Source organism: Balaenoptera ricei, chromosome 7 (genome assembly GCF_028023285.1).
Source record: "Balaenoptera ricei isolate mBalRic1 chromosome 7, mBalRic1.hap2, whole genome shotgun sequence".
NCBI lineage: Eukaryota > Metazoa > Chordata > Mammalia > Artiodactyla > Balaenopteridae > Balaenoptera > Balaenoptera ricei.
Window position 1 is genome coordinate 91,999,403 of NC_082645.1, and position 9,436 is coordinate 92,008,838.

The 9,436-nt window shown below is 40.6% G+C and overlaps 1 pseudogene; it reads right to left on the reverse strand.

Moving 5' to 3' along the window:
* Positions 1–637: 637 nt before the first annotated feature.
* Positions 638–9,436, reverse strand: LOC132368810 (tigger transposable element-derived protein 1-like; annotated as a pseudogene).

The following is a 9,436-nucleotide window of genomic DNA, read 5'->3' on the forward strand; positions in this document are numbered from 1 at the left end:
GGATGGTGTGACCCTGAGCACCCCTGGGAATGGCATTACTCTCTGCTACTGAAGCAGTCCCTAAAAGGGCCGACACCTAAGGGCTGTCTGCTGACACCACTCCCAGCAGCTGGGGCAACAAGTCCTTTCTTCAGTGGCATCTGGGCAGCCCAGCTCCATGTCAGTTGCGCTACAGGCAGACCTCCGAGATATTGCTGTTAGGTTTTAGATCACCGCAATAAAGCGAATGTTGCAGTAAAGCGAGTCAAACGAAGTTTTTGGTTTCGAGTGCATGCTACATCTATTTAAATTACAAAATGTTAAACAAAATTACAAAATGTTAAAAAGCACTAAAGCCCTTCCCGAACATTTAACTTTAACAGATATTACTGCGTACCTTTTAAAATAAAATGTTGTAAAAATACAGGCATACCTCGGAGATATTGTGGGTTCGGTTCCAGACCACCACAACAAAGCGAGTATTGCAGTAAAGCAAGTCACATGAAATTTTTGGCTTCCTGGTGCATATGAAAGTTATGTTTACACTACACTTCAGTCTATTAAGTGTACAAAAGCACTATGTCAAAAAAAAAAAAAAAAAAACAAACCCAACAACATACACACCTTAATTAAAAAATACTTTATTGCTAAAAAAATGCTAACCATCATATGAACCTTCAGCGAGTGGAAATCTTTTTGCTGGTGGAGACTTTTGCCTCGATGTTGATGGCTGCTGAATAATCAGGATGGTGGATGCTGAAGGCTGGGCTGGCTGTGGCAGTTTCTTAAAATAAGGCAATAATGAAGTGTGCCACATCGATGATCTCTTCTTTTCATGAACAATTTCTCTGTAGCGTGCAGTGCTGTTTGACGGCATTTTACCCACAGTGGAAATTCTTTCAAAATTGGAGTCAATCCTCTCAAATCCTGCTACTGCTTTATCAACTAAGTGTATGTAATATTCTAAATCCTTTGTTGTCATTTCAACAATCTTCACAGCACCTTCACCAGGAGTAGATTCCATCTCAAGAAACCACTTTCTTTGCTCATCCATAAGAAATGACTTTTCATCCATTAAAGTTTTATCATGAGATGGCAGCAATTCAGTCACATCTTTAGACTCCACTTCTAATTCTAGTTCTCTTGCTATTTCCACCACATCTGCAATTACTTCCTCCAATGAAGTCTTGAACCCCTCAAAGTCATCCTTACAGGTTATAATCAACTTCTTCCAAACCCCTGTTAATGTTAATATTTTGACCTCTTCCCAGGAATCGCCAATATTCTTTTTTTTTTTTTTTTTTTGCCAATATTCTTAATAACATCTAGAATGGTGAATCTCTTCCAGAAGGATTTCAACTGACTTTGCCCAGATCCATCAGAGGAATCATTGTCTCTAGCAGCTATAGCTTTGTATTTCTCAAATAATAAGACTTGAAAGTCTAAATTACTCCCTGATCCATGGGTTGCAGAATGGATGTTGTGTTAGCAGGTATGAAAACAACATTAATCTGTAACGTTGTACATCCCCCTAAGAGCTCTTGGTGACTAGGTACATTGCCAATGAGCTGTAAGGAATCTTTTTTTTCTGAGCAGTAGGTCTCAACGGTGGGCCTAAAATATTCAGTAAACCGTGTTGTAAACAGATGTGCTGTCATTCTTTGTTCTCTCATTTAGAGAGCACAAGCAGAGTAGATTTAGGATAATTCTTAAGGGACCTAGGATTTTTAGAATGGTAAATGGGCATTGGCTTCAGTTAAAGTCACCAGCTGCATTAGCCTCTAACAAACAAGAGAGACAGCCTGTCTTTTGAAGCCAAGCATTGACTTCTCCTCTCTAGCTATGGAAGTCCTAGATGGCATATTCTTCCAATATAAAGCTGTTTCATCTACATTGAAAATCTGTTGTTTAGTGTAGCCACCTTCATTAATTATCTTAGTTAGATCTTCTGGATAACTTGCTGCAGCTTCTACATCAACACTTTAAAAAAATTATTTATTTATTTATTTATTTACTTTGGGCTGTGTTGGGTCTTTGTTGCTGCACGTGGGCTTTCTCTAGTTGCGGCTAGTGGGGGCTACTCTTTGTTGCAGTGCGTGGGCTTATCATTGTGGTGACTTCTCTTGTTGTGGAGCACGGGCTCTAGGTGTGTGGGCTTCAGTAGTTGTGGCACGTGGGCTCAGTAGTTGTGGCTCACGGGCTCTAGAGCGCAGGCTCAGTAGTTGTGGCACATGGGCTTAGTTACTCCGAGGCATGCGGGATCTTCCCAGACCAGGACTCGAACCCGTGTCCCTTGCATTGGCAGGGGGATTCTTAACCACTGCACCACCAGGGAAGTCCCTACATCAGCACTTGCTGCTTCACCTTGCACTTTTATGTTATGGAGATGTCTTCTTCCCTTAAATCTTATGAACCAACCTCTGCTTGCTTCAAACTCTTCTTCTGCAGCTTCCTTACATCTCTCAGCTTTCACAGAATTGAAGAGAGTAAGAGCCTTGCTCTGGCTTAAAGAAATGTGTCTCGTTTGATCCTCTATCCAGACCACTCAAACCTTCTCTGTATCAGCAACAAGGGCTGTTTCACTTTCTTATCGTTCGTGTGCTCCTGGAGTAGTACTTTTCATTTCCTTCAAGAACTTTTCCTTTGCATCACAACTTGGCTAACTCTTTGGCACAAGTAGCTTAGCTCTCGGCTTATCTCAGCTTTCCATGTGCCTTCCTCATTAAACTTAATCATTTCTAGTTTTTGATTTAAAGTGAGAGATGTGCGCCTCTTCCTTTCACTTGAACAAGTGTTCAATGGGCTATAGTAGGATTATTAACTGCCCTAGTTTCAATATGTTGTGTCTCCGGGATTAAGGAGACCCAAGGAGACGGACAGAGACAGGGGAATGGCCAGTTGGTGGAGAGTCAGAACACACACAACATTTATTCAGTTCCCTATCTTATAAGGGCATGTTTTGTGGTACCCCCAAACAATTACGATAGTAACATCAAAGATCACTGATCATAGATAACCATAAAAAATATAATAATAATGAAAAAGTTTGAAATATTGTGAGAATTACCAAAACGTGGCACAGAGACAGGAAGTGAGCTAATGCTGGTGGAAAAATGGCGCTGATAACTTGCTTGATGCAGAGTTGCCACAAACTTTGAATTTGTAAAAAATGCCACATCTGTGAAGCACAATAAAGCAAAGTGCAATAAAATGAGGTATGCCTGTATCTTGTTGCTAGTGTTGCTGTTTTTAACATTTTGCCGTAGCAAACAGAAATACTCTTGGATCATGTCCAATTTATTTTTAGGGCTTGTGCATCACAGTTTGGTTTAATTTTTTTTTTTAATTAATTAATTAATTTATTTATTTGTGGCTGTGTTGGGTCTTCGTTTCTGTGCGAGGGCTTTCTCTAGTTGTGGCAAGTGGGGGCCACTCTTCATCGCGGTGCGCGGGCCTCTCACTATCGCGGCCCCTCCCGCTGCGGAGCACAGGCTCCAGACGCGCAGGCTCAGTAGTTGTGGCTCACGGGCCTAGCCGCTCCACGGCATGTGGGATCTTCCCAGACCAGGGCTCGAACCCGTATCCCCTGCATTGGCAGGCAGACTCTCAACCACTGCGCCACCAGGGAAGCCCAGTTTGGTGTAATTTTGATCATATTTTCTATTTGGTTATCAATATTGTTTTGTTGGCATTTTAAAATAAAGTTGTTTTGTTCAAGGACAGTCAACTCCACAGTCTGTTTCTCATGTTGGTGTGGAGTGTGTGTGTGTGTGTGTGTGTGTGTTATTGCCAGCTGTGATATGGATAATAAGCTACGTGTGCCGTGATATTTGAGAGTGGGATGTATAGCTATTTAGATATACAAATAGTTTAGATTAGTTTTTCCAAAACTTACTTGTTGATATTGAAATTCTTTTCTTAGTTTTTTTGGCCAGGTCACACAGCTTCAAAACATTTTGTTTACAGTTTATCTCAGTTCATCCAAACATTTTATTACATGGAAAAACTTCATGGTTTCTGCAAGGGCATTTTCAGCATGCAATCTATCTCTCAGATAATTTATCAGAATAACAAACACAAAGTCTTAGAATTGGAGTCTGGAGAAGGCTAGAGTTTATCTTTTTCTTCTAGAGAAGTGATTGTCTGTCTCTATCATTTGTTTTCTATCTCCAAGTCATGTCTATATCCATGACATGAATAGTCTAACACCATGACAATCTAACAGGAATAATATAGCTAGTTCAGTTTTAATGTATGTGCTGCAATATAGTAAATGACAAAATTGTGCAAAAGCAAATTATATGATTTAAGGAGCTATGTGTTAGCCATTCTTTTTGCCTCAGAACAACAATATAAAAATAATTAATGAATGCTGATCAGGGTTTAAGCTTTCTTTGTTATGTCATTAGAAATCTGAACGTGCTAATATGCTGGCAAAAGCTAATATTAACTGATAAAGGTAGATTAATAAATGTTGCTAGTTATAATTATAATTAAACTAAATTGAATAGGTGGCTATGTTGGTTAATTTAAAATTTAGAAAAAATTAAATTCTCTGGTAAGGGAGGATCTTGGCCCTCTCTTGTGGAATGCTATTTCAATGTAAGAAACAAATATCTGGACCATAATTAGGTTTTGTTTTGGAGTTATACAAATAATTGTATAGAATGGCTGTATTCAAAAGTCTGTAATGTGAAGTAAGGAACATAATTCAGAACATTTTGTGCATGAGTCAATGTGTCTGTGGTTTTAAACAGACAAAAATAAAATTAAAAATTCTATTTATAGCCAAGTGCCATGATTTCAAAATGCTTTTGAAGAAAATTTCAGATCGTTTTAAGTGTTTTGTTTTGGGGCTGTGGCCAAATAAATTATACAGCATCAGTGTTTTTCAGCTCCAGTTTCAAACAAAATTAATTTCTAATTAAATGTGGAATGGGTAGAGGATTGAATTTTAGTAATTTTTTGGTGAATTTTATTACTACACTTGATAAATTGATAGGGTTTGTGAGTCATTATGTTATGGTTGGGAGTTTATTCTTTGGAGTTAGGCAAACATGCTTCCTGACCCAGTCCTGCTTCATATGACCCTGGATAAATTATTTGACTTCTACAAGCCTCAGTTCCCTCATCAGTCAAAATGGGATAGTGGCTCCTTCATAGAACTGCATGAGGATTAAACGAGATCATTCAGGTAAAGTGCTTAACAGGGTATCTAGCACATCTTGCAGGTGCTGCATAAATAATCTTTTCTTCCTCCTCCTTCTCTTTGTTATTATTATTTCCTGTGTTCTTTTTTGTTTCTCACCAAATTTGGCACTACCTAAAACATGACTTAAGATGCTGCAGTTGTTGAATTCTTAGGATATACTGAGGGTATTACAAGAAACTCATTGGATGAGAAAATTGTCCCTTGGAAATATTTGAGACACAAAAGACAAGAGAAGTAGGAGAACAATAGGTATTTTATTTGAATGAATTACCTCCAAAGATGTGTGGCACCTCTCCCCATAGTTATGCTGCCAAGCTATGGAACTGGGCTTAGAGGAACTGATGCTGTTGGGACCTAGACCTGGTAGCTATGTCCTTCTTTATCTTTACATAGCAATGTCAAGTGGAAGACCGGAAATGAATTACATTGCAGACTGACCAGGATTTTTGCAAGTCAATTTTTTAAAAACAAACTATTTACAAAGTACAATGGAAAGTACTGGAAAGCCTGGAAAAGGGGACTCTGAATCCAGTCCCAAGTCACCACAGATTGGTGTGACCTTGGGCAATAAGGTCTGCATCTTTGTTTCTACAACAATGGGTTTGAACTCCTAGATGACTTCAAAGGTAACTTCTGGCTCAAATGTTTTCTAATGCTGTATTTTCTTAGATTTTGCAGCAATTGTACTAAGCTAATTTTTTAAGCTTTCCTCGTTCAGGGTTAACTTGTTATAAAAGCAGAAATAGGGAAGAAGACCTTGGGAACAGCGCAGGACTTGAATTCAGGGTTCCAATTCGAGTTCTTGATGTCTTGTTCTGGTGTGTGATCTTGGGAAATCCCTCTACCTAGTGTATCTTAACTCTGCTTCACATTCAATTAAACTGGGAGGAATTGTAAAACACTGATGTTGGATTCCAGTCCTGAAGATTCTAAATACTCAGCCATCAATAGATTGTTAAAGCTTTCCAGGTGATTAGAATGTGCAGCCAGGATTGAGGATCACTGCAAAAACCAGGGGGCCTTAGTGTCCTTGCATCCAAGATGGAGCTCCTAAAAAGAATAGCAATAACTGTCTTCTCTGTGTGACAGAATTGAAGATCTAATAAAATAGATAAAAGCACTTTGCGATGTGTAAACACATAGTAATGATTAAAGCAGGCTTTATTAAAGGGTTTAACTATTGTTATGCAAATGCTAGGGATTAGCACTAGTATATTAATTCTGCTGATGGGATTCTAACCTTTTATATAAAATTTACTTGCAGTCTCTAAAAGTAGTTGAGGACTTCCTTCCCCAATTAGTACATAGCAATTTACTTCTGCAGAAACCCAAGTGCTGCTCTGTGACCCAGAGAGGGTTTAATAATGACGTGTCACCTCAGTGATTATTCTCAATAAACACAATTCTTCCAAGTTTTGCATATCATAGTTCATCCCCACAAGTCATCACGACATGCTTGTTTATCCCTTTGTACTACAGCTTGTAAGTGCACCAAACTGGGATAAACTAGCCGAATGTTTGCATAGTGGGGAGAAAAATCAACTGTTTTAAAAATGTATCCTGTTCCTACTTAACCTTCGTTTAACATAATATCCCTTAAGAACTAAATTTTACGTGTCTCCAGTGGTTATCTTTCTTCAGATATTTTCACGCTTTGACACTATGACACATTTTTGTCTGTTCAACTATTCTTTTAGAAATATGTCAGACTTCCCTGGTGGTGCAGTGGTTAAGAATCCTCCTGCCAGTGCAGGGGACACGGGTTTGAGCCCTGGCCCGGGAGGATCCCACATGCCACGGAGCAACTAAGCCCGTGCGCCACAACTATGAGCCTGCACTCTAGAGCCCGCGAGCCACAACTACTGAGCCCATGAGCCACAACTACTGAAGCCTGTGCACCTAGAGCCCATGCTCCGCGACAAGAGAAGCCACTGCAATGAGAAGCCCGTGCACTGCAGTGAAGAGTAGCTGCCGCTTGCTGTAACTAGAGAAAGCCCGCGTGCAGAAACGAAGACCCAATGTGGCCAAAAAAAAAAAAAAAAAAAAGAAATATGTCTGTGACCATTGCAGTTTTGGTAATAAATACTTTTGCTTTGCCCAGTAGTGTTGAGTAAAGTCACACCTTGACTTCTGAAATTGGCCCACTGCGGTCTGTCCCTCAGAATGAGCAGGTGTATTTAACATAGACTTGCAGACTTATTTTTCATGAACTTCAAGGCTGCCTGTTCGGCTCTCTATACTGGCTACCTTGCAGCCACTCTTCAGGACTGAGTTTGAGGAACACAAACGCAGGGCACTTATAGTGATGGGCTCCAGAAAGGGCTGTCACTGGGTGTGTTACTCCATCCTCTGACCTGTCATGACTGTAGCCTTCATTCAGCATCTCTCTGCTCACCAGAAAATACATCTTGGCAAAAAAAAAAAAAAGAAAAAAGTCTGGAATCTTTTCTGTATCTGTATTTTTTTGGCGAATGATTTCTGACATTTCTCTCCGTTGTCTAAGTCTGGAAATGATCTCGAAATGGAGGAATGCTTCTTTCTTTAGGAATCCCTTCAAGTGCTGAATGTTATTAAGAAATAAGCAATTACTGATTAAACAAATAGTAAAGTTCAGTGAAGAGCTAGCTCTTTTGCAGTTAGAGCTATGTATACTGTTGCACATGCTTTTCTGCTCACAAGCATATTAATGCAGTTGATAAAAAAGTTTAACCTTAAGTCAATATAAATATATACATAGTTTAAAATGGTAGGTTGACAAACTAGGGCCTGCAGGCTGCATGATTTTTACATTTTTTTTAAGTGTTGTAAAAAAAAAATACCAAGAATATGCGTCAGAAACCATATGGCACACAAGGTCTAAAATATTTACTATATGACTCTTTAGAGAAAATGTTTGCTGACCCCAGAACAATGCGGAAAGTACAAATAATAGAGCTCACTTATTTTTGGCTTTTACCAGAAAGTACGCTGTCTTGTGTTGAGAAGCCGGAGCTGGGGGACTGAACTAAGAACATGCAGATTATGACCCGCTGAAAGGTCAGGGCAGGGTGTGGGGCACAAGTCACCCACATGGGCAGGCAGGTAGCTCTCTCAGCATCCGAGATCCCACTTTGGCGAAGTGTAATCCCTAGGGTCATGTGGATTGAAGGCACAGTTTCAATACACCCACACAAAGGAAGCAGAGTCACAAGATTTATTACTTACAGATCCCAGAAGCTGGGGGTGGGAGGTAATGAGCTGGGGGAAGGGCAGTCCTCTGTCCCAGGTCACCAGTGAGCAGGAGATAAAGAGGGCAGCAAGCAGCTATCACTTCTAAGAAGGTTGGGGCGGAGGTCACTGACTTTTCACGGGCTTAACTCTAAGTAGCTATGTGAAGAGGTGCCCAGGAAAAGCACAATGCGCACTTAAGGCAGGAATCCTGAAGTCAAGCCCTTATCCACATTGTTCAGACTCTGAGTGTGAGCAGGGTTATCATACTGTAAAATGCCTCTGCAGCAAGTCAGAGAAACAAAAGTTGTTTTTCTCATCACACTTTTTCCCTTGGAGGCATTAATTTTCACTTGTAAAATCGGTCTTCACAGCCAGTCTAAAAAGAGAATGAAGAACCTCCTCTAGCAGAGTCTGTAACGGAATTCTCTGCTCCCAGCCAGCTCTCTGGATGGAGCTGCCCTTGAATCAGAGCTGCCGCCCTTTGACCCTCGTTTGTGCAGTTGCTCTCACTCCCCCAGACCTCTCCTCAGCATCATCGCCATCCACCAATTTGCTGCACACCTTCTTTGACCTTGGCTTTTTGGTCAAATGATTTATCCATTCTAATTGCTGTTGTGAATCTACTTGGCTACATTGCCCTACTTTTTCACCTGCTTTCATCTTCCAAGGCCCCTCTTCTGTGATCCTTTTTTCTACCTTCTCTCCCAGAATTTCAGCCCTGTTGAGGCAGATGCCTTCCAAATCTAATATTTCTACCCTTTTACTTGCTCTCGTGCAGGCCCAGTTTCCTCACTGGTTTCAAGGCAGGTCCGGTCTGCCCCCTGCAACAAACGATAGCAAAGAGAGGACTTCTGGTGTCTTCCCTCACCGGCCCAGCTGAACCACTTCTGCGAGTAGCACGGCTACCCTTTGTGGACGCTGCTTGCACACACCCTTCCTTGTGTTCACTTTGTATCCATATCGCTTGCTGTAATTTTCTTCCCATGGACCTTCTGGCCGCTTGCTTTCACCTACGACTACAGCAGTTTTTCGCAT